The 26,310-nt window shown below is 32.5% G+C and overlaps 1 protein-coding gene across 4 annotated transcripts in view; it reads right to left on the bottom strand.

The window, feature by feature from the left end:
- Window positions 1-26,310, bottom strand: part of HTR1F (5-hydroxytryptamine receptor 1F) — a 141,171-nt gene that overhangs the window by 57,110 nt on the left and 57,751 nt on the right. The window contains exon 4 of one of the 4 annotated variants that reach the window (XM_079155732.1): window positions 395-482. The exons of the other annotated variants lie outside the window; for them this stretch is intronic. The gene's annotated coding sequence lies outside the window, so the exon portion shown is untranslated. Of the gene's footprint in view, window positions 1-394; window positions 483-26,310 lie in introns of those variants that run through there. 4 annotated transcript variants of the gene reach the window in all.

Genomic DNA, 26,310 nt, shown 5'->3' with positions numbered 1-26,310 from the left:
TTTCTAAAGCACTTTGCAGTTCAGTATGTTTATGTGATCAGGTTCTGATTAATAAGATTCAACAGGAAGTGTCATGGGGAATTTCCAGAAAGAATCAGAAAACTGCTTAAAGAAAGTTGGACAGTACACCCTTGTGACTTTCTTCTCTCTTCTACTGCAGGCCTGGATGTCGGGACATATGACTGGAGTTACGGCAGCTTTTTTTAGATGAGTAAAGTGATACTGAAGATAAAGTCATGAACCAAGGAAAGCAGAACAGAAAGAGAGGACTTGGATTTCTGAAGACACCATGGAGCTACCATATTAGTCCTACATTCCAAATTCAGCTTCTTTACATAAAAAATCAAATCAAAGCAAAAAACTTCTATAATGTTTAGGGAAATCTTAATTTTTAATGCAGCTTCTGCTTCAGATAGAGGCTGATTCTGTATCTCCAGAATTCTCCCTTGAATTTCTGCAAAGCATCTGCCACTAGTACTGGCCTCTAAAGGGAAACAGGGAACTTATTATTTGATGCATTGAATTATTTAAACACATATCAATGCATTGTTCTACTTTAACATTAGGCAAATAAAGCATATCATTAACATATTTTTTCACCATTGTTAGTGAAAGTATGTGTAATCTTGAGGATTTTGTTTGTAGAGACTGACCAGAGGTATCCTGAAGTAAATGGGCTAAGTTATAGTGTAGCAAGAATCATCATTAAAATTTTAATAGCTTAGAACAACACGACTTATTTCTAGCTCATGGCCCAGGTTTAATATGCGTTGCCTGGGGGTTCTTTTCTATGTAGCCACTCCATTTTTATATCCATTTGTATATTTTATATCTCTTTTGCACAGCTGAAGGCTAGTTGAACACCAGTATTTCCTGCTAGTTACAGCTTACCTTTAATTTGAAGGAATTAGTTATGTGACTACACTAACTTCAAGGGCTAGGGAAGCATAGTCTTCCTCATGCCCAGAAGCAGAAGAGAACTGGATATTTGAGAACATTAATAGTGTCTACTACTCCACTCAATTGCAGAAGAATCTATGTGAACATTTTCAATGCATAATAATGGTCTTACTTTGGTGGTATGAAGTTTTACTTTAATTAATTTAATTTCCCTAGAAAGGACAAAATAAAAAATCTTCCATATGAGAGTTTCTTTAAGACTAATCTCTCTTTTGCAGGTGATAGGTAATTTAACTGAAAAATAAGTCTCTGCTTGAAAAGATGAGCACTCAATCTTAAAGAGTCACAAACATCCACACAAGTTTATTCATTCATTCATTCTGCAGACACTGATTGAGCGTCTACTAGGTGCAATTTAGATAAGACCCATGGAAGTCAGAGGATAAGGAATGGGATTTCAGAAGGGGAAATGGACATGACTCTAAATATTTCTAAAATTCTCTCTCAAAATTAACTTAATTCAAAATACAGCAACTACACTATAGCTTCTAAATACATTTAAATTACGAGATAGTTCTTGGAAATTACTTGTGCCATCATGAGCAAGATATTGCTGTGACATTTATCTTAACTTTTTAAAAGACTATATACAGACATCATTACCCTATGTACATGTATGATTACATGAATGGTATGAATCTACATTGTGTACAACCATAGAAACAAAATGATGTACCCCATTTGTGTACAATGAATCAAAATACAGTCTGTAAAAAATTTAAAAATAATTTAAAAAATAATATATCTGAGTAAAGAAACTGGATTTTTCTGGAGATAAGCTACTGAGAAAACTTTTCTGATGAGCCAACTCCAGTCAAATGCGTAAACATTTTGTAACAATAACTTTAAAATATGGCTTTTCTTTTACTCTGTGAATGTGGATATGCAGCATTCCCAATATTAGTTTGGGGACAGGTTACTCATTCGTCTATTGTAATTTCTTGGCACCTTTGTCAAAGTTAATCATATATGCATAGACTTCTTGGCTTTCTATTTGGTTTCATTGGCCTGTGTGATTTTTGTTTTGTAGCATAACTCACAGAAATTGAGAATAGAGGTTACCAGGGGCCCCAAGGGTAAGGGAAATGGAGAAATATTGGTTAAACTATACAGAATTTTGGTTAAATGGGTGAATAAATTACTGAGACTCAATGTACCGCCTTATCTCTGTAGTTCATAGTAACATAGTACTTGAAATTTGCTAATAGAGTGGATCTTAAGTATTCTCATCACTGGTCTACAACTGAAAATAGCACAACTATGTGGGGTAATAAATATGTTAGCTAGCTTGATTGTGGCAATCATTTTGCAATGTTTACATATGCCAAAGCATTGTGGTATATATCTCAATAACTAGCTTGATTGTGGCAATCATTTTGCCATGTATTCATATGTGAAAGCATTGTGGTATGTATCGCAAACATATGTAATTTTTATTTGTCAGTTTTATTTCAATAAAGCTGGAAAATATTATAAAATATTTTTTGTGGGCTTTTTACCCCACAAAACTGAAGATGTATTGGCATTTTAATTAGACAACAATCTAATTCTTTTTGTTTCCTTAAAATGGTGTATCTATTGAGTTATTCTACACAAAGTATCACTGTACCAGAAATCTTTTGACAGATAATATAAAATTTCAAATAACTTGGAAAAATACCTTTGATGGGAAATCTCTCAATAGAGAGGATACTAATTATGCTTTTATGTTCTCAATGTATAAGATTGATGTACACCTCTGGAAATATTTGAAAAAGCATTTTTCCCAATTCCAACTATTTCCTCAGGATAGATGCCTTGAAATGTGAGTATTAGTTGAAAGGATATGAACATAAATTCAAAAGGATAAATTCAGTGCACACTTTAAATTGCTTCCAGAAACTAACAGATTGTACTCCAATATATAGTCCCTTGATATCTTTTTTCTTTAAAAATCTTATCAAAAATTATTCTTTCTTTGCTATTTGTTTCATGCTAAGAAAGTATCAGAAATCATATTATTTTTTTACCTATATTTAACTCTAGCATTATGATTTTGTTTTACTCTTTTGTCTTTAATTAGTTAATTAATATTTACTTCAGTCATCTTTAGTCATTGAAAGTGGTTTTTTTTTTTTTTTTTGAGAATAAAAGCTATTCTGCACATTTTTTTTTTTCTTTTTAAGAGAAAAGAAATTGTATTGTTTTTCTAGTGAAGGAGAAACACAGGGGTCTCCTGTCCCAGAGGCTGTGATTCTTCTCATCAGGGAATAGAGGGAATGCTAAAGAGGTGATTTAAAAAGCTACATTCCATGTGTTCTCTGTTGGGAGTTGTAATTCACTTGTTATTTTGGGAGATAGACATTTCTGAGATCTTCTGGTACCATCCCCAAGTCTGAATTGCTTCGTTCTTGTGGTGCATGTGTCCTGCACATCTTAAACTAGAATACCATTCTCATGACAGATGTGATGATTGTTTCTAGATATATGGTTACCTTTATCCCACACACCTCAGATAGAGCACTAATCTCCAGGATATATAAAGAATTCAAAAAACTTAACACCAAAAAAACAAATAGCTCAATCAACAAATGGGTTAAGGAACTGAACAGACAGTTCACAGAAGAAGAAATACAATTGATCAGCAAACATATGAAAAAATGTTCATCATCTCTTCAATCAGAGAATGCAAATCAAAACTACTCTGAGATTTCATACCACTCTAGTCAGAATGGCAATTATCAAGAATGCAAGTAATAATAAGTGTTGGTGAGGATGTCGTTAAAAAGGTACACTCATACATTGTTGGTGAGACTGCAGATTGATGGAACCACTTTGGAAAGCAGTCTGAAGATTCCTAAGAAAACTTGGAATGGAACCCCAATTCAGTCCAGTTATCCCACTCCTCAGTTTATATTCAAAGGACTTAAAATCAGCATACCACAGTGACCCAGCCACATCAATGTGGCTCAATTCACAGTAGCTGAACTATGGAACCAACCTAGATGCCCTTCAATAGACGACTGGATAAAGAAACTGTGGTACATATACACCATGAAATATTACTCAACCTTAAATAAGAATGAAATTATGGCATTTGCAGGTAAATGATTAGAACTAGAGAATATCATGCTAAGTGAGATAAGCCAATCCCCAAAAAACCAAAGGCCAAATGTTTTCTCTGATAAGTGGATGCTGATCCACAGTGGGGTGTGGGTAGGGAAGAATGAAGGAACTCTGGATTATGCAGAGGGGAGTGAGGGGAAGAGAGGAGCAGTGGGTATGGGGAATGAGACAGACATTATTACCCTATATACATTATGAAAAAAAAATTTTTTTAAATAAAAAAATGCTTCCCGCAGTGGTTTTTATCTTTAAAATTTCTGATGAATTTTCTGAGGCTTAATAAGATTTTCCAAATCAATTTTATTTCAGACAATTTTTTTTAATTATGGAAAATTATTAAATTTAATTTATGCATTTTCTGTTGTTTACAAACTATTTGATTAAAAATGTCATTAACTCTTCATTCCTATTAATTAAACCTATAACAACTCATTTTGGCACACAGCATTATTTACCAGCAGACTGTCAATATAAAATGATTTTTATTTCAAAATTATATGTGCTAAAACTTTGGCATAGCATTCCTCTAATGACTTGTTAAATAGCTGTTGTTTCCAGTTCCCTGAAAGTGATTGCTTTTTACAACACATATGGAGTAATATCAACAAAGATGAATAACAGGATGATAGGTCAGTTTCACAAGACCCTAGGAATAAACAATTTCAAGAAATGCATTTAAGAAGACCAATTTTGAAAAGTTATTCTAAATCCTTAGCCTTGGCATTTTTCCTCTGAATTATATATTGGTGCACATTTTTTCCTAAGTGAGAATTTAAACATTTTATACATTTTTTCTTTTTCTTTTAAAATGAAACACAAAACAAATGTGCACTTCAATGAATTTTTATAAGGCAAACACGCTTGTAACTAAAATCCAGGAGGACATACTAGACCTTTCGAGTCATCCCAAAGCACCTCTGTTCCTGTTCTCAGTCACCCTCATTCTCCCTCAACAGTAACCATTATTTTGACTTAAGTAAGTATCATATCCTGGTTTCCCTGCAGTTTATCACCCAAGTGCAAATCCCTAGGCACCACAGTTTCCATTTTAAGCACTTAACTTTAAATTTTTAAAAGTGCTATCTTTCTGCCAATTCCCTCAGAGGGAGGAGTAGAAGAACCTTTCCCATTTTGCTAAATAAAAAGCTTTTAAAATACAAAAGATTATGCCTTTCAGTCCTTCTTGAGGAAAGAAGAATGAATGAAATTTATATTTTTCTCATAGTCGCATAAAATGTAGACAATTAGTAATACCATTCTTTAAAAGGACTCCATTCCAAAAAAAAAGTTTAAATGACTGTTAGTATTGTCATAGGAGGCATGCAACCTTTTTATAATTTATTATCATACCCTTTATTTCTTTGTGCAGACCATACAAATTTTTTGTCCCTACCAATTAGCTCAATCTATATAGCCATAAGGAAAAAGAAAAAAAAAAATTAATCAAGGAACAGTGGAGGAATCAGGAAGAAATAGGCAGATTTTGATTAGAGAATGTTGGATGAGCAGATGTTCAATTAATATAAACAATTAATGTAAATGGTGCCCGTTTGTCTTTGTTTTTGAACAAACATTCTTATTGAAGAGTAAGAATATATGGAAAAGTAGACTACTTGTCATTACATAGCCTTATGAATTTTTGTAAAGGGAAAGTATCATAAGCCACCGCTTAGAGCTGGCTGCAGGACTCTGAGTACCTAAGAAGTATATTGGAGACCCCTAGGTACCATGACTCTTGACCCTTTCAAAAGATGACCACTATGCTAACTTCCATCAACCTAGCTTGTCTTGCTGATATTTCAACTTATACGCATGCAGTCATGTGCTATGTGTATAGTCTGTTGTGCCTGGCTTCTTTTTGATCATGATGATTGTGAGATTTGTATTATTGTATGCAATCATAGTTGTCTTTTTGTGACTGTATAGTATTCTGCGGTATGAGTATACTACAATTTATTTATCCATTCTATTCCTGATGGGCATTTGGATTGTTTTCAATTTTGGTCTCTTAAAAATAATGCTGGTAGGGACCTTCAACTACTTGTCTTTTGGAAAGTATACAGATGTACATATTTCTGTCCAGTAAAAAGACAGGGAAGAAATTGCTTAGTGAGAAAGTACTGATGCTGCCAAACAGTTTTCCAAAGTGTTTGGACCTTTTTATACTCACACCAGCAATGTGCAAAACATCTAGTCACTCATCATCCTCACTAATACTTAATGTTGTCAACTTTTTAAATTTTAGCATTTTTATTAAAAGTGCACTGGTATAACATTGTGGTTTTAACTTGTCTTTTTGTGATTTTTAAGTAAGATTAAATACCCTGTCTTATGTTTATTGGCCATTGGCTAGCCCCTTTTGTGAAATATTGGTTCAAATCCTTTGCTTATTGCGTTCAGTTAAATTGTCTATTTTGTTCTATTTATTTGTGGAATTTATCGATACATTTGGAATAAAAGCTGTTCATCAGATAGATGTCTTGCAACTTTCTACTTATCTATGATTCAGTTTTAACTTTCTTGATGAATCTAGAATTATGATCCATATATTTGGAATTATGATCCATCTGGAATTGACTTTTGCGTTTGCTGTGGGAGTAAGTATTGTTTATTGTAAAGTCACACTTGATATTGTGCTTTTTCTCTCCTTCCATTGGAATGCCTGTCTGAGACCCAGTTTTTGGATGTCTTTATGTGTGCTTTCCTGGCTCTTCTTACTATGTGTATGTATGTCCTGATGACTTCCAAATTTGTATCTCCAGATCTTTTCCTGGGATCCTATACTAATAAACACAGCTGTCCATATAAAATTTCTCCATTGGTGTCGAACATGCATCTGAAATTTAACACATCTAAGACCAAATTTCTGTCCCTTTTCTCTTGCTCTCTCTCTCAGTCAGTGGTAATGCTATCTTTCCAGTTATTGGGGTAAAACCCTTGGAGACACTCTGAACTTCCTTTCCTTCTGTATTTAGTCCATCAGCAAGGGTTACTGTCTCTAATTTTAAAATATATTTGGGAACTAATCCCTCCTGCCTCCTTCAGCAACTCTCTAGTGCATCCTCCGTTGTCCCTTGCATCCAGGCTGTGGTTATGACCTTCTCACTGTTCCCCTGCTTGCACCCTTGCTACCTTCATTGACCCAGCAGTCAGAGAGATCCTGCTGAAACTTAAGTGATGCCTCTCCCTTGTGGTAGATTCTCATGAGAATTCCCAGTTTATTTAACTAAAAGTCTTATAAGACCTGACTCCTAAATACTTGAGTTCATTTCCAACAACTCTTGTTCCTCACACTGTGCCAGCTATTTAGGACTTTTTGCTATTCCCTTAACAGAGACAGAGAATGCACTTCTTAATACCTCTGCCTTAAAAGTTCCTTCCCCATGTATTTGCGAGAATTAATTTTTTTTTACATTTTAAAAATTTTATTTGTTCTAATTAGTTGTACCCGACAGTAGAATGCATTTATACATTTTGAGAGAGCATGTATAAATGGAGTGTACTCTCTCATTTTTCTGATTCTACATATTATAGGATCACATGGGTCATGCAGTCATATAGGTACATGAGGTAATAATGTCTGTTTTTCACTCTACTTTTTATAACTTTCTTTAGGCCTTTGTTCAAATGCCATCCCATCCATGAGACTTTGATTGTGCTATTTAAAATTATAACAGTGTGCTACCCTTCATACCCCATATGTCCTTTTTTTCTTTATACCACTTAAGATATCACACAATTGAATTTTTATTTTGACTTATATTTGTCTTTTTGTATGTATGTAGAGCTTATGTGGGTAGGAGTTTTTATTTCTTTGATTCAGGGATGCATTCTCTACACTTAAAAATGATATGCTATTTTAATCCAAGTATATTAGGCTATTTAAGATTAAAATGTAAAATATAAGTTATAGAAAACTACAAAACTACTTATTTTTCATACATGCACTTTCATTTTTATAAATGTCTGAAAGAAAATTCAGTGGTACACACATATAATCCACTTGGGTGGATGAGGCAGGAGGATTGCATGTTCCAGGCCTTCCTTGGCAACATAGCAAGACTGTGTCTCAAAATTAAAATAAAAAAGAAATAAAAAAGGGACAGGGATGTAGCTCAGTGGTAGAGTGCCCAGGTTCAATAAAAAAAAAAAAAAAAAACTCAAAAAAGTAAAAGAAACATTAAGAAACTCATTACTAAGAGGCAAGTGAGTATTTAGAAAAGCTGTATTAATGAAAGATTTATGATAGCATTGACTGTCGTGAAAGGAACACAAACTTAAAATAGATTGTAGTATATTAATGCTACTGATGACATAAAAAGATTGAGGACAGTTTTCCCTTTCTGTCTGAGACTAAGAAATTAAATTGCTTTGGTTTTCTTAATACATTATTTGGCTTGATTAGCATTGTCAAAGGGCAATGTTTACTTAAATTCTTCATATTAATTTTAAGAAATGAAAAGTTTAGAAGGCTTAAGGAGGGCATAGAATACACGAGTTGGTACCCTTACAGAAATTGTCAGTGCTTACTTCCTGAAACATGTTATATATAGTCAATGTTGTATTTCTTACCCCAGAATATTATTACTATTTCAGAACAAAAGGGTAAACAGTTCCTGTGTGAAGAGACTGTATTTGTCAGGAAGGGAAAAACATACACAAAAATAAATGTCTTGCCTCAGAAATAACTTCTAAATCAGACTCTCAATGTCCAAACACCTATTTCAAAATAGAGCTTAAATCTCCCCATGTTATTAATAAGCACCATTTCTTACAGGAATAATTTTAGTAGGCAAATAACAAAGAATAATGAATAAATCTTTATATAAATCAAGAGCATTTAAAAACAGATAAAAAGAAATAGTCCTTAGGAGAAAAAAATAGAAGATGGTCAAATACCATATCTAACTAGCTATATTAGCTAGTCAAGCATATGGTAAGCACTGATACAATATTTGTAAATGAAAAAACATAAGTCATTTTTCATGCAAAATTAAATTTTTAAAATAAACTTAGAATGCTAGAGAAGAGCTGAAACATATTGCAATAACATACTACCTTAATCTTAGTAACGGTTAATCTCCTGAGGCATAAATTATGATTTAACTTTATGTCACATGCCAATTTATTCCTTTCATTTTTCTCCCTCCATAGGAAAATTGTCAGCATGAGCTGAGGCATTTAAAGGCTAAGGGTCTTACTTTAGACCTCAAGTAAATTTGTATTTCTGGGTCTCATTTTCTATGTCTGTAAAATTAAAGGCTAGGACTGTAAGAACTAGAATAAATTCCATGCTTTGTTTTCTCACACTCTAAGTTTCCACAAATAAGAGATGTGCAGAAATCTCTCAGCTCTTGTCACACTGTACTGTAATTTGGACTCTTACATTTATTATTTTATTTTTATCTTCTTTTTCTCTGATGAAAACTTAAAGGGAGTTCCACTATGTCTTACCTATGCCTATTCAACCATCTTTCTAATCATTTATGCATCTATTTTCATGCATTGTTCATCTATCAAACCACATACCCATTATCCAACTATTTGTCTGTTCATCTACTCATTCATTCTTCAACTGTTAAACATTTAATCTATTAGGTTTATAGTCATCACCATAATAATAATAAATAATATAATGCATATATATTATATATAATTCAGTTTTATCAGACTAAGGTAAGCCATAAGAAGATTGCATAAAATAATTTGTATCACAAAATTGGTTAGGGATAAATAGGAAAAATTTCCAGTATGAGATAAAAGTAAGAATTTCAAGATGGTGAAAATGGTGGGGAAAGATGATGAAGAAGAAGAAATAACATGCAGGAGAGTAAAAGAGCATAAGGAGTGGAAAAAGCAAAATTGTTGCTTCTGGGAAAATTTGGTGTCATCAGTTCATAAAGGGTTCCACTGAGTACAATTAATTAAAGAAATATCTTTGTAGGACTGATGTGGGTTAATAAACTCAAAGGTAATAAGCTAATATTTTCATGGGATCACTATATTCTTTTAAAAAATTGAAAGATGGTTTTTAGTTTTTATTTCAAATAAGACTGAGTAACCTTGTCTACAAGGTCCAGTTGATGTGTGTTAATTGAAGAAAATTAAAAAGTCATTAAAAATGTGAAAATTGTAAAAAATGATCACACAGAGTTCCCATTTTATGTTGAGGAACTTAAGTAATAGCAATAACCTGAATATTAAGTCAAAAAGGCTGGTTAACAATGTTTATTTCTCAGGGGTGATCTATAAGGGACTTTTGAATTCTTATTTATACATCCCTATATCACTCATGTTTTTATGTCCATAATATTATAATATTAGTAATCAGAAGAAGTAAAACTAGCTGGGCATGGTGGTGCACACCTGTAATCCCAGTGACTAGGGAGGCTGAGACAGGAGGATCATAATTTCAAAGCCATCCTCAGCAACTTAGCCAGGTCCTAAGCAACTTAGGGAAACTCATATCAAAAAGGGTTGGGAATGTGGCTCTGTGGTTAAGGCTCTTTGGGTTCAATTAATCCCTGGTATCGAGAAAAAAAAAAAAAAAAAAAAAAAAAAGAAAAGAAAACGTAGAACTATTTCCCAATTTGAAGAAAAGTTTCAAGAAAATAATTTTAACTACCACAGTGGGGTAGTTTAAAAGCAGAAACTTTAGCTTAACTAAATTTCAAAGAATTTATTATTTTCCTGATTTGATGAAATCTTTGTAGACTTCATCAGTTTCATCAGCACAGTGATTGATAGGATTCCTCTACATGACAGAACTAGATCCATAACAATTTTGATTAAAATCACCTTGGAGAGTGTTCAATATTATTTGCTTATTCAAGAAATAAGAACTTGAAAATATGAAGGCTCTATACAAATCCTTTGTTTAATTAAAATGATGGAGAGTAAATATTCACCAATTTTATGAACCAGCACAGACAAATTTAGGCAAAAACTCTTGTTAATTTCATGGAAAAATAATCAAAATTGCTTTGAAAATCCTTTTCAGATGAACAAACTATTTCTGTGACAGGATATTCTAAAACAAATGCCTAACAGAAAGTGAAGAACTGATAAAATTTTAAAATTACAATTTTGATGCCAGGAATATTTTTACTTCATTTATAGAGCCCCAAAGTTAGGTTAGAGAGACTTATTTAAAAAAATAAATTTTAGTTATGTATATTTGAGGTATTTAACAGGATGATAAGATACATATGTAGTAACATGGTTATTACAGTGAAACCATTAACCATTAACTTATCCGTTCTCTCACATTGTTAGCCACTAGGCAAAAACTAGTCACTTGAAAAAATTGTGAATATAATGCACTGTTACTAACTATAGTCCTCATCTTGTACTTTATATCTTTAGACTTGTTAATCCTATATATCTGCTGTTTTATATCATTTGACTTACATTTCCATTTCCTCCCACCCATTATTTCTGTATCTTTGCCATTTTTTTGATTTCACATATAAGCGAGATCATGTAATATGTTTCTTCCTATCCTGCTTATTACTCTTTGCACACTGCCCTTCCTGTTTTCCATAATGCCAGAGACAATGTACATTCCCACCAACAATATGCAGTGGTTCTTTTTTCTCCACACCCTCACCAATACTTAGCTGTCCTAACAGTTGTGAGGTGATAGCTCAGAGCGGTTTTGATTTGCATTTCCCTGATGATTAGGGATAAGTATCTTTTTATAAACTTGACCATTTTTATGTCATTTTTGGAGAAACATCTATTCAGGTCCTTTGCCCTTTTTCTAATTAGATCATGTTTGCTTGCTATTGAGTTTATGAATTCTTTATAAATTTTGGATATTGACCCTTATTAGATATATGATTTGCAAATAGTTTTCTCAGCCCATACATTGCCATTTAATTCCATTCATTGTTTTCTTTGCTTATATAAAAGCTTTTTCATTTGATATAGGCTCATTTATTTATTTTATTTTATTTATTTTTGCTTTTTGTGGTCTGAACTCTTGATTTAATATTTAAGAAATCATTGCCAAGGACAGATAGATATAGACCTATTTAAAATTTAAATTACTTGTATTCTTTCAGCTAATCAATTTGAATAAAGATTCAAAGAATGTTCTACCTTGGACTATATAATATAGTGATATTAATCATTAATCATGAGCTGGACACTATGTTGGTGGTACTGTACATAATATTCCACTCTAGCTTCTCCAAAACTCTTAGAAATAGTTATAATGACTAGTGTTCCTGCGACCCTTCTTACATGCTATGTGGCTAGTAATTTTTCTTTGTACTTTTTAAATATTAACTCACTTTCTGAGGTGACTTAGAGATAGGGAACAGACATGATTGATGAAAAATGAGGCTAAGGGAATAATTCTATATACTGGGCTCACTGTGCTGATCCCCAAACGTTTTCTTTTAACTGTTTTCTTTTAACGTTTTCTCTTAACTTTTAATGTTTTCTTTTAACTGTAGCCCTGCCTGACTTAAGTCAACAGGATATATTTAATTAATCAGCATACAACCTATTATCTGCAGAAGGAATTCAATCTCTAAATGTACAACAGAAGAATAGTTACCCTGAAGGTGGGGCCTTCCAGCTTCCAGAAGTCCGGAAAATTAAGATAATGTTCTCTAATCATAAAATATGGACAAGTTCCAATTAAAACCTGTTAGCATGGGCCAAAGTGACCCAGAATTGCCTCAGACATTGCCTTGGACATTTACCATGTACAGTGGGGACTTGGAAATCTGATGCAATTCTGCTGTCAGTCAAAAGTCAAGAGGTGAACTTGGGCAGAACTCTCTGGAAACTTCCCTGTTGACCTCCAGCATTAAAGGGCAGGAGGGTCATGCTGTCCTTTTTTCTGAGGATCTACTCTCTCCCTTGAGGATATCCCTCTTTCCCCATTTTCCCTATTTTCATAAACTTTGCCTTTCTTTCTTGTGTCTTGCCTGGAATCCTCTTGAGAAAGAATACAAGAATTCAGATTGGGGACCCCCGTGGCTGGAGGAATGGCATGGAAGAATCTCAAGAGAGAGCACTGGTTACTGCGACATATTAAAAAGCACTAGTTCCTTCAATGGTATGGGTAAGGTTATTTATACTATCACTAAATGGTTCAGGACACTATACTTACACACTTCCTTTTTTTTTTTTTTTTTGTGGTCAGGCATTTTAGAAACCACCTGCTACTCAAATAATAGCCTGAAAAATTGTGGAATCTAGGTATGAATAAGGTTTATTGGAGGATTTTTTCTTTAAAAAGTTAATGGATTGCCCAAATTTAGGCATCAAGCATATAAAACTACTTGAAATTGATTTTTGAGGAATGTTGAAGAATGTGAATAGTCCACAAGTACTAGAATTAATGTTGAGATTTGGTATCAGTGACTTGGATATTCAGAGGTTTTATATCCTTGGATCATGCTTGCTAGGTTGGGGGTTCCAAATAAGTGACTTCCAGATTAGTAACTATATCTCCCTATGTACACCATCTCTGGACAAGAAATAAAGGCATCAGGACTAAATCCTTTTATATTTTTAGCCAACTGTCTCATCTATTAAAAAAATGTACCAAATGAAGTACACATCTTTTAATCTTTTTAATCCACACACTATATATATTTAATTAATCATACTTAACCTGTGATGGTCAAAATCTCTAAGCTGAGCAATGCTCTTGGATGTTTAGTTTTGGCTACAGAAAAATAATAATGTTTTATAAATGACTTAGTCAATCTGTCCAATTTATTCTGGCTCCTTTTAATGACTCACTTTAGGATTTTATGTTGCACAGAAGAGGTTTAGATAAATCTATGCAAATATGCCACTCCCAAACAGAACTGGTTTTAATGTTAAGACCTATGACAAGAAATATTTATATTATTAAGCAACTGAATATTTATATATGAGAAACTGAAAATTAAATTGTTATTCAGAAAATATAACTGTAGTCACAAACATAATAATTTAGAAAATAGCTAGGCCACAAAAAAAATTTGTAAATCATTAATAATATAAGTAGATGTTAATCAAACTATGTATCAGTGCAATCAAGTTAAAATAAACCCACTTCAAAAAGTTTTAAAATTCTTTTATCAGAATTCTATTTGCTTTTAAATAAGTGCCAGATAAGTAATCAATAATTAATTAGAGTAAATCAGGATAAAGTAAGTTCTTGGCAAAATTTTCAGTTATTATATGGTGTGGTCATACCTCTCTCTCTCTCTCTCTCTCTCTCTCTCTCTCTCTCTCTCTCTCTCTCTCTCTCATACACACACACACACACACACAATTTGAAAATTACCCATAACTTTCAAGTTTTAGGTGAATATAAATCATGTGAAGATCTTATTGAAATATATATCTAAATTTAGTAGGTCTGGAGTGGGTCCTGAGATTTTGTTTCTAATAAGTTCCAGTTGATGTTCATGCTGCTGGTATCTGAGCCACACTTTATGTGGTAAGCAGTTTTTTAAATACAATATTAATTTTTAAAAATAATACCACATATAGTATAAATTATATTCCCTATAACATACAAAAGTATATATTATAATAATTTACTTATTTACATAAAATTGCTCTAATATATTTACAAAAACAGATTTTTCATTGAGGCAGGTTAGAGAATTAAGGGTGACAGAGGATAATAACTTTTCCAAGGTGATATAACAAGATACTGTCTGTTCCAGGAATCATTTAATTTCAAAAACCAAAAGTGCGTGTGATCATATAAGATTAAGCATAAAAGAGAACAAATTGGAATAATGAAAGAAATACATTGGGAAGGTCAAGGGAAATTTTCTGGCATGCGCTGATAAAATTCTAGTTGGAAGCCTTCAGGAATCAGCAGCTGAGGAGCAGCTACAGGACACGAGCCAGTTCCTCACATCTCTCCCCAAACAGCATGGTCTCTTGATTTTGTTTCTGTTCACACATCTGCTTAATTTCCTCTCTGCTGTCTTTGTTTTGTTGTCATTCTACAGGTATAAAAATAGTACTGTTCTAGCCTTTGAGACTCAGTACCTTATCACCTTCCAGGCTAAATACATTCCAATAAAATTTTGTGTTCTAAATTCAAATACAGAGAAGAGAGAATCTGATTCATTAGTTGGTCCTGAGTCTAGTCATCCTTTGGTCCCCCAGCCACTCAGGTGAGCTATGCAAACAGTCTGAAAGGGAGCTTGGACAAGACAGCAGACTGATTTATCTGAACACTGTAGTGCAGAGCTGGTACTAGAATACTTGGGTCAAATGGTGCCAAAATATTATTTGCTGCCCATAGCAGAAAAATATCTCCTGAGACTTAAAAAAAATAAAATAAAAACAAGAAAGTGAAATGGCTTTTTCAACTCAATTATCAATTTGCATTTGACTTTATTTCATAATTTTATTGAATAGAAACATATAGTTAAATCAAATAAATATAAGTCCAAAATTACAACTGAGGCTTGAATTTTGTACTTGAGTAAACGGATATAAAAAAGAGAAAATTCGTATTTAATAAGCAGAGTTATATTTTACGAGCTAATCATTGCTCAGCACAATTCTGGTTGAGGATGCCTTGTATGAGAAAAACATCTTATCACGACTGCATGGCTTCATGCATACACATTACACATCACTGTAATGTGTATAGTTAAATTGGATTCAGGAGATCTGGGTTCAATCACTGGTTTGACATCTAAATTGAGAGTTGTACCATATCTTGATTTCATGTTATCTCTAGTGAAATCTACAAGTTGAAAGAGACTTTTTTGTATATATACATACTCAGCCCTCCAGATCTGTGGGATCTTTTTCTGTGGATTCAACTGTGAATGGAAAACATTAGGAAAGTAATACTGCATCTATACTGAATATGTACAGTTTTCTTGTCATTATTCTCTAAACAATGCAGTGTGACAAGCATTTATATTGCATTATTTACTGTAAGCATTCTGGAGATGATTTCAGGTATATGAGAAATTTGCATAGGTTATATGAAAACATTTTGCCATTTTACATGAGGAACTTGAGCATCTTAGAATATTGGTTTCTGTGGGAGGTCCCCGAGTCAAAGCTCTGTGAATGCTGGAGTAACTCTATGTATGTATTTGTACGTGAGTGCACACACACGTTTTTAACATGTTACCGATCATTCTACTTTTAGAGATTTGATCAATTATTCATGAAAAATCTTTTGTCAAAAATGGTCCTGAGAGGTGATGTTAAGCAAATTGTTCTTTATTACATGATTGTGATATCAGCTACAACACAAAAATATTTGCAATTGTGCCGGAGACCCTAATTAAACAAACCGTTCTTAATCACAGTGTAGATGAAAACACAATAAAGCTAAAAAAGGAGTATGCAATATGATTAAATTTTATTTATTTAAAAATGTTGCAGTTGAATAAAGAACATTTTGTTTGTCAGTAAAACCAAAGTGAATCTAAGCTAAAAAGCAAGGTCATGGAAAAAAAAAAAAATTACTGACATTTTAAAAACACTGACAATGTGACAGTAACTGTAGTAGGTCTGTCTTCAAGTTAGATTTTACTCTTGTTATAGATGACAAGTTAGAGATAAAAAGTTACTTAAAATTTTCTGCAATTTGAACTTAGGTTTCTCTGACTTTGTACCTCAAGTTTTTTCAACTTGCTTTTTCCTTGCTGACTTTTAGGTAATCATGAAGCAAGCAATCATTACAATGGTTCTAGCTATTAAAATGAAAAATTGTATTAGTCATTGGGAATACATATGCTAAATGAAAAGGAGTCAGGCATTTAAATATTCCAGGGAAAATGCTAATAACAGAATTAAACTGACTGGCTATTTTGCAACATATTCTATTTTATAGTTTCACCACTTTTTTTTTTTAAAGAAATCAATGCCTTTTAATGTATCATAACAACATTTCCCTGATGCTAGATCTTTGGCTTATTATTTAATTAAATAAAATTTTATCAGTGAGAAGATTCATGTCCAATCATCAATCATCAGAACTGATGTCACACTGCTGCTGATGAGCTCTAAGGGAAATGATGCTGCTGTCAAAAGATGGAGCTAACACACTCATGTGAGTTAAAGTGATTCTTCCTCATTCCTGCAAGATCCAGGAAAGAAAAGATAATGAGTGAGATAGTGAAAATATATGTTGAGTTGGCAACTTAATAAGACTGTGAGCTTTACTTAAATGGTCTGTGACCCACTGCCTCCTGGAATTGCACAGTAGTCTAAGAGATTAATTATAGGCTTTTTTTTTCTTTTGGTACCAGTGTTTGAACTCAGATGCTTTCGACCACTGAGTCACATCCCCAGCCCTTTTTTGTATTCTATTTAGAGACAGGATCTCACCGAGTTGCTTAGAGCCTCACTTTTGCTAAGGTTGGCTTTGAACTCAGGATTCTCCTGCCTCAGCCTCCTGAGCAGCTGGGATTACAGGTGTGTGCCACCGTGCCTGACTCGAGATGAATTGTAAATAATGATGAATATATAGTTGATAACAGAGTTATTACTTCAGTATCCCCGAGACAATCACGTCTTAATGAATAGAACCAAGAATTTGACATACATGGCATATTGACTAATTGGAGAGTGGAGCAGTTAATTTTATGGGCATTACTTCATGAAAATGAGTTAAGTGGGTGAAACATTGAGAAACAATGAAATGTCAGTCAAATAACCTAAAATCATGTCTGTCAAGATAAGAAAGTAAAACATAAAGAGGTTTCAGAAACCAATAAGGTAATAAGCAGATTATTTGTTATGTGCATAGGGATACCGAATCTCAATTCTATTCAGGCAATTAAAAGTCATGGAAGGCTTTTTGCAATAAAAAAGAGGGCATTTGAAAAGTTTAATTATTATAATAAGAAATGGCTCATTTATAAAAGATTCTGGCTAAGTAATCCTGACAGATGAACTCAAATTCCCATATGCTAATCTCTTTACTTACAAATCCTGAATCGGGACTTGAGATGGCATTGTGTGTCCTGTGAGAAAATGACTCCCCAAGTCATGTGCAATAATGAAATATTAATATAACAGTACAGAAAAAATAGGGAAGTCAGGTATATAATACACATACATTAAATTTAGGAATAAGTGGTTGTTTTAGTCAGCTTTTCCACTGCTGCGACTGAAAGACCTGACAAGAACAATGTCAGAGGAGGAAACATTTATTTTGGGGCTCAGGGTTTCAGAGGTCTCAGTCTATATATGGCAACTCCATTCCTCTGGTTCTGAGATGAGGCAGAACATCACCACAAAAAGGTATAGAGGAGGAAAGTAGGTCAGGACACAGCACCAGAAAGCACAGAAGAGACTCCACTCACCAGATACAAAATACATACCTCAGATTCATGCCCCTAATGACCACATATCCTCCAGCCATACCCTACCCACTGCCTGCCTTCAGTTACCACTCAGTTAATCTATACAGGGGAGTAATTCACTAATTAGGTTAAAACTCTCATAACCCAATCATTCACCTCTAAACTTTCTTGCATTGTCTCACACATGAGCTTTTGGGAGACATCTTACATCTAAACCATAACAGTTGTATAATCCTCATGATAACTCGTGGGTGTTTTTTGTTTACTAAATTTATAAATGTTGAAGATAATTTGACATTAGAGAATATGTCATGTTGAATAGAACATTTTAATTTGTGTTTAAGAAATGAGATTGATGCTAAACTTGTGATTTTTTAATTTGAATTTTTAAGGTTTGTTCGATAGATATTAGAATTTTGATTTTAGGATAAAATGATTAAATGATGTATATTTTGTACTTATAATTTTAAATGGATAACTGCAAGAAAGGTTGTTTGTAAGTAATGTCTAAAATAGCACTTTAATACTCTAGGAATTCAGTCTTTTGGGGGTTCATAAATAATGGCCCATAGTTTAAGAGGTTGTTATTTATTTGATTTAATAAATTATTCATCTTAAGTGTTCAAAATACTTGAAGAATTAGGATGTTTTAAAATTTGGAACTGAAATTTAAAGTATTGTAGAAATTAAATTAATTGGGTTTATAATTGGTGTCAATGTTTTGGGGAAAGTAATCTGTCAAATTTATAAATTAATCGAATACTTGTTCAAAGAAGAAGGAAGAAGTGCATATTTTTTATTTTAACAAAAATACTAGATTTATATGAGAGTTTATTAGTTGTGATTTTTTGCTGTAAATCTTTGAGGATAATTAATTTAAGTTATAATTTTAACAAATTAAATACAAACTAAAGTATCAGCAACTGTAAGCATTCCTTTTTTGTATTTATGCAAAAAATTATATTCTTGGACATTAAAAAGTTTTTCACTTTTGGTAGAGTTTTGGGTAGCCCTTTCAGCTAGAACTCTAATCCCACCCTAGGATCAATATATGTTATTTTTTTGAAACAACTTTATTTTGGAGTAACTTAGAATCAAGATAAGTATCTTTCTCATCCTATCATTTTAGCAGATACATAGTATCCAAACGACATTACTGGCAATGCTATCTTGATTACTTAGAGTGTTTTTGCTGGTTTCTCCATTGTATATTTCCTATTCTTCCCTTTTAATATTTTTTCCTTTAATTAGAATAAAGTTGAGACTACACTCTGAGACAGATATTGGCAGCTTATCTCTGCTTTCTGGAGGAGGAAACTGTCTCCTATATTTTTTTTTATTTATTTTTTTATAAATTTTTAAATTTTTTACAGACAGCATTTTGATTCATTGTACACAAATGGGGTACATCATTTCATTTCTATGGTTGTACACAATGTAGATTCATACCATTTGTGTAATCATACATGAACATAGGGTAGTGATGTCTGTCTCATTCCACCATTTTTCATATTCCTCCCTCTCATTTTCTTCTACATAATCTAAAGTTCCCCCATTCTTCTCTCACTCCCCACCCCCCACCCCATTTGATATCATTCTCCACTTATTTTTTTGGAATTCTTCTGTAAGAAAGATTTGTCTTTTCTTTCCCTATTATTAATTAAAGCTTTCAAAAACTGTAGTCTTTCCACTTACATGATATAATTTAATAGCCATTTAGATAAGATAGTCTTTGAGTTTAGATCAGAAATTTTGTTATCAAGAATCTGTTGAAATTATATGTATTTCAATGAATAGACATATTTCCAAATACTTTATATTTTCCTTCTACAAAATTGTCAAAATACAACTGTAACAAAGGTCTTTTTATGATCCTCAAAAGGATTGAAATGATCTATAACAGATGTGAGTTTTATATAAACCACAAAGTTGTAAATAATTTATGTTCTTTTAACATTTATATTTTAAGGTTAATTATAAATGAATACATTTTAAAAGGAGTAAATTTTATGTGTGTTAATACTGAGTATCATCTTGAATTGTTTTTGCTTCCTTCAGATGCTGCAAACAGCAAACCATCAATGAAATGACAAATTTGGACCTGACTTTGGATGCCAAAAGTTTTTAAAAGAAGGACTGAATAGATATTCTCAATGTTAACATCCTATTATGTAGGTATATAAGATACAAATCTGAATGTACAAATACACAGTACAGAGGTTTAAACTTTCTATTAAATCTAAGATCATCTTTGTTATTGCTGTGTTTTGACAGTTTGATATGAGAAAAATTTTATAAAGTGTTTCTATGATATTTTAAGTATATTCATTACTTCATTGAAATCTACATTACATTTTCAACAGAGGTGCCTGATATAAGAGCAGCAATTTAAACTCAAAGGCTACCATGTCTAAATCAGTTATGTTATTAATTTCATTCTCACTTGTCAGACAGCAGGTTGGCAATTACTGAGCACAATACATTTCCAGTCATTAAATAATCAAATGGTAAATGTAAGATTACCAAACATGGCTCACTGAGCAAAACAAGATGAAAATAAAAATTTTCTATATAGGAACTTTTTTTATCCTCTAAATCGTCTTAGTTTAAAAACTTATCCTAATTTGGAGGGTGGGAATGTGTGTGGGGAGATGTTCTCTAGACTTACATTGATAAGATTAGATCTGTAGTGTTTTAGAAATCTCAGTCTTTTTTGAACAACCTAAAATCTAAAAGTGAAATGGTCTTCCATTATAATTGGGAAATGACAGGTGGTAAGATGGAAAACACTATTTTTTTTTTTTGTAGTATAGACTTAGTCATATGATTTTATGAATATACCTCCTTCTGTTTCTTCTAAAATAGAGAAGCCAACATTTTTTGAGTGCTTATTTTGTACTAAGTACTGTGCTAAACACTTTAAGCTCATTATCTTATTTAATCTTTACAATCATCTTGAAGTATAAGTACCTTTATTCTTTCCATTTTATATAATGGACACTGAGTTTAAAGAAACTTTCTTTAAGGGATAAGAAGGAAGGAATGAGAAGTAAGGGATAAGAAGGAAGAGATAGAGGAACTAAGGTTTATAGTCACTATTTAATATTATAGTTCTAAAATCATTTGATAATCAGATTTCCTGGTATGAAAATTTAGAGATCACATGAAATTGGCTGACCATCTGTAAAGTCCATATTCTTTATCTTACAATGGTTTTTCCTCATTCTTGTTACATTTCCTATTTCTACTTTAATGCCTTATAAAATATGTACCCATATCACAGTATAATCTTCCTTTACATATTAGAGTTTCAGTGGGAAACTGATTAAATTTGGTAAGTCTCTGATTAAGTTTTACCTCAAAAGTTTACTTCTGGAACTTCCAAAACTAAAGGGAAATTGGAAGAATAGTAAAATAAAAACCCATATAAGCTTATCTATATTTGCTGCATTTGCTTTCTATTTTTGACTGTGTCTCCTGGTCTCTCTGGCCCTCCATATGTAGTGGTACTCTGCAATGCACACACACACACACACACACACACACACACATGCACGCGCACACACACACACACAGTCTGTATGTAGCTGAGCCATTTAAGACATTTTGCAAATTTTAGTTTTGGGTACCAGTGAATAAATTGTAGAAATTTTAGAGTACCTCAGTTAATTTACTTTTAAAACAGCATTTAATCATACCAGGTTTCTAATACCCACTATTTATCAAAAGAAAATAAACTTTTTAAATTTTCAACTTAAATTTTTTCACATTGTGTTGTCTTTTTGTTGGTGGTATCTTTTGAAGAGTTGATTAATTTTAGTGAAAAGTGTACCTTTTTTCTTAATTTATCGAGATGTCATCTATAGATAATAAATGGCATCTGTTTAAAGCATACAGCTTGATGCATTTTAATAGTTAAAAGTACCTGAAAACCTTACCATAATCAAGATGTGGACCTTTGCTATCACTCCCCAAAGTTTCTTCATACCCTTTTGCATTTCTTCATTCCCTTTACCCTTCCCAGTCCCTTTCCTGCTCTTTTGTTACTATAGCTTGAATTTCCTAGAATTTTATAAATGTGATTGCACTGTGTGTTAGGTGGCTTTTCATTGCTGTTCCTAAGACTCTTGACAAGAACAACTTAGAAGGGGAAAAGTTTATTTTGGGGTCACAGTTTCAGAGGTTCAGCTCATGGTAGGCTGGTTCCATTGCTTTGGGCCCAAGGTGAGGTAGAACGGTTATGGGGGAATGGTGTGGCAGAGAAAAGTTTCTCAGTTCATAGCAGCCAGGAAGCAGAGAGGGAAAGGTGCTAGAGACAAATTTAAACCTTAAAGGCACTCTCACTCCTCAGTGACCTGCTTCCCCCAGGCACACCCCTTCTGCCTCCAGTTACCATGTGGCTAATCCATTCACATTATTAATCCATCAATTGGATTAATCCACTGATTAGGTCACAGCTCTCATCATCTAATCATTTTATCTCAAAATATTGCTGCGTTGTCACATGAGCTTTTGGGGGGACACCTACTATACAAACCATAACATACTGTGTTAACATTTTTGAGCCTGGCTTCTAGCACCAGAAAGAAAATTTAATTTTATCAAGCTTAACTCTCATACTGTGTTCAGATTTTCATTTTACCTGAAAGACAGTTTGTAAATGTTAAATTCTATATCTGGTTTAAATACAAAGTAATGTATTAGGATCACTGGAAAGGAAATTCTGAAAACTCTATATGTACATTTTAAAAGTATGGATAAGTAACAAATTAGTCTACAATTAAAACTGATATATTATTAGTGGCTTGAAAAATAAGAGGCTGATGTTATAAGTGTTGAGGTATTGAATCATGTTTATTTAATAAACTTTACTTGCAAGTAAATGTGTTCGTTAAGCTCTATAAGACTAATTTGTTTTATGGAAATATTGGGGATATGTTTTATAATGTGTTAGAATGAAGTCATGAGACATTTTTTCTTGAACTAAAAATTTAAAAATACTGAGAAACTGGCATCTTTCTACTTAATGAACAATTCATATATCAGAATGTTGTTATGGAAACATCACAGTAAAATTTAATTTAAAATACCATTCCAAAGTGTGTGTGTGTTGGTTGGGTTGATAAGCTAGTGAATTACCAGGTGAATTTCAAAGACACATAAGACATTTCTATAGTTATGGAGGGTTATGAGTTAAAACAAGGTGAATAACACCTTGTTAATGACACTGAATATCTTGATACACATCAATATTAAGAATTATATTGTTCCCCATCACTGCCAAAAATAATTATAGTGAATAAATATAAATATGATTAGAAGTGTTATATTCTTAGGGTAACTGTTTTAATTGAGAATTTAAAAATTGTTTATTGTAATAAATCAAATATTAACTTTAACAATTATTAATGCTACATACCATGATTCCACTTAGATGATGAATGTCAACATTTTGACATATTAGTAATAATACATTTTTAAAAGTAAAAGAAACTATATTATTGAAATCCATAAGTAGCAAAGAACAGTTTCATGGTGTATATGATCTTAAAAGATTCTTTATAATTATTGCATGCAAACTTAAAAAGCAAAAATCAAAATTTATTTTCTACTTTGTACTTAAAAATATTTATATCAGTTTATCTGTATTTATATGCACCTAACCATTATTTTGGAGTGTTAATTACATTATTTCTACTGAATGATAAAGAGCAACAGACTTCATACTGAGTTTCAGAGCATTAACAAAGTGAATATTCCATTTTCCACTACAATATGACACCTAAACACTGAACTTTTAATAAGACTCAAATTCAAGCAAAGATCTAGGGGAGGACATAAACCAACTAGCAATAAACAACTTTCACTCAATGGCTGGAAATAGCCTATACATATTTTCTTTGTTTTGGTTTTTATCTCTACTTGTGTCCATTGAAAAACAAAAACGACTCCTTGTGTGTATGTATGTACATGAACACAAAAGATAAAATCAATTGAAAATAATCAATCTCAGAGACACAATGAGCCTAGCTAGAAACATACTGCTTCTGTTTCATCCTACATGCTCAAGTGAGACAAAACTGAGCAAAAGTGAGGGTCTGGAGCAGCTGAGGGGCGAGCAGCTGGAAATTGTGCAGCTGGAAATAATTTTTATCAAAATTTCTAGTTAATTAGATGTCTCATACATAGTTCAAGTGATGTAGCATTTATTAACTGGTTATTTGTATATATTCCTTGGATAAATGTCTTTTCAACACTTTTGCCCATTTTTAATTCAGATATTTGTATGTTTTTTTTTCCTATTGGATGTATGAATACCTCATATATTTTGTATATTAATCCTTATCAGATATATGTTTGAAAATATTTTCTCCCATTCAATGGTTTCCTTTGCACTCTGCTGATTGTTTCCATTGTTGTGCAGAAGTTTTTAATTTTGATGTAGTCCCACTTTTCTAATTTTGATTTTGTTACTAGAGTTTTGGGTGGCATATCAACAATATCATTGTCCAGACCAATGTCGAGAAGCTTGTCTTGTAAATTTTCTTCTAATAGTTTTACAATTTCAGTCTTACATTTAAATCTTTAATCCATTTTGAATTGGTTTGGTATGCTGTAAAGTAAGGGTCTAACTTCATCATTTTCATGTAGATATCCAGTTTTTCCAACATTATTTGAAGAGACTACTTTTTACCTGTTGCTTAATCTTGGCATCCTTTTTGAAGATCATCTGTCCAGGCACTTCTGGACTATTCTGTTCCATTGGTCTATAACTCCATGTTTATGCTTGTTGCATGCTGTTTTGATATTTGTAGACTTGTAATATATTTTGAAATCAGGCCACAAACTTTCTTTTTTTCCTCACAATGTTTTTGACTATTTGGATGCTTTAAGATTCCATGTGAAGTTTAGATATTTTTCCCCTATTTTTGCAAAAAAATGCCATTGAAAATTTTGTTAGGTATGACAATGAATCTGTATATTGCTTTGGGGTAGTATGAACATTTTAACAGTACTTGGGAAGTGCTTCTTTTTTTTGTGTCTTAAAATTTCTTTTATCAATGTTTTGTAGTTTTCAGAAAAATGCACAAGTCTGTTGCCATCTTTGTTTTCTTTGTGATGGCATTGTAAGTGCAATTGTTTTCTTAATTTTATTTTCATATTGTTAATTGTTAATGTATAGACACAGTTCTGTGTGTAGATGTATAGACTTTCTATTATGCAGCCTTGCTGAATTACTTCATTATTAATAACTTTTTTTATTTTTTGGTAAAATTTTTAGGGCATTCTACATATAAGATTACATCCTGTGTGAACAGAAATAAATTTGCTTCTTGTTTTCCAATTTGGTTTCCTTTTATTTTTCCTCTTGCCTAATTGCTCTTGTGAATTCTAGCATTATGTTGAATGAAAGTAATGAGATTGTGTATTCTCTTGCCTTGTTCATAAACTTAAAGGGAAAGGTATTCCTATTTTGTGGAATGCTTTAATCATGAAAGGTTACTGAATTTTGCCAAGTGCATTTTCTGCATCTATTGTGATAATTGTGTGGTTTTTGTCTTTCACATTATGTATCACATTGATTTATTTTTGTATTTTGAATCACCCTTGTTTTCCAGGAATAATTCCCACTTGGTGGTGGCTTATAATCTTAATGTGCTGGTAAATTCATTTTGCTAGTATTTTTTGTTGAGGATTTTTTTTCACAGTATTTGTGATGATTATGTGTGCACTTGACTAGGATAAAAGATGCTCATATGCCTGGTTAATTTTTCTGTGTGTCTGTGAGAGTGATTGGGGAGCAGATTAGTATTTGAATCTGGAGACTGAGTATAGAAAATTGCCCTCATTAATGCAGGTGGGAGTCAGTCAATTCACTGATACCTGAATGGAACAAAAAATAGAGAGAAAGAGAAGGGGAATTCGCTTCCTG

This window comes from Sciurus vulgaris (assembly GCF_902686455.1).
Source record: "Sciurus vulgaris genome assembly, chromosome: 10".
In the NCBI taxonomy this organism is placed as follows: Eukaryota; Metazoa; Chordata; class Mammalia; order Rodentia; family Sciuridae; genus Sciurus; species Sciurus vulgaris.
Note: the sequence above shows the minus strand (reverse complement) of the source record. Positions and strands in the feature narration are given on the sequence as shown.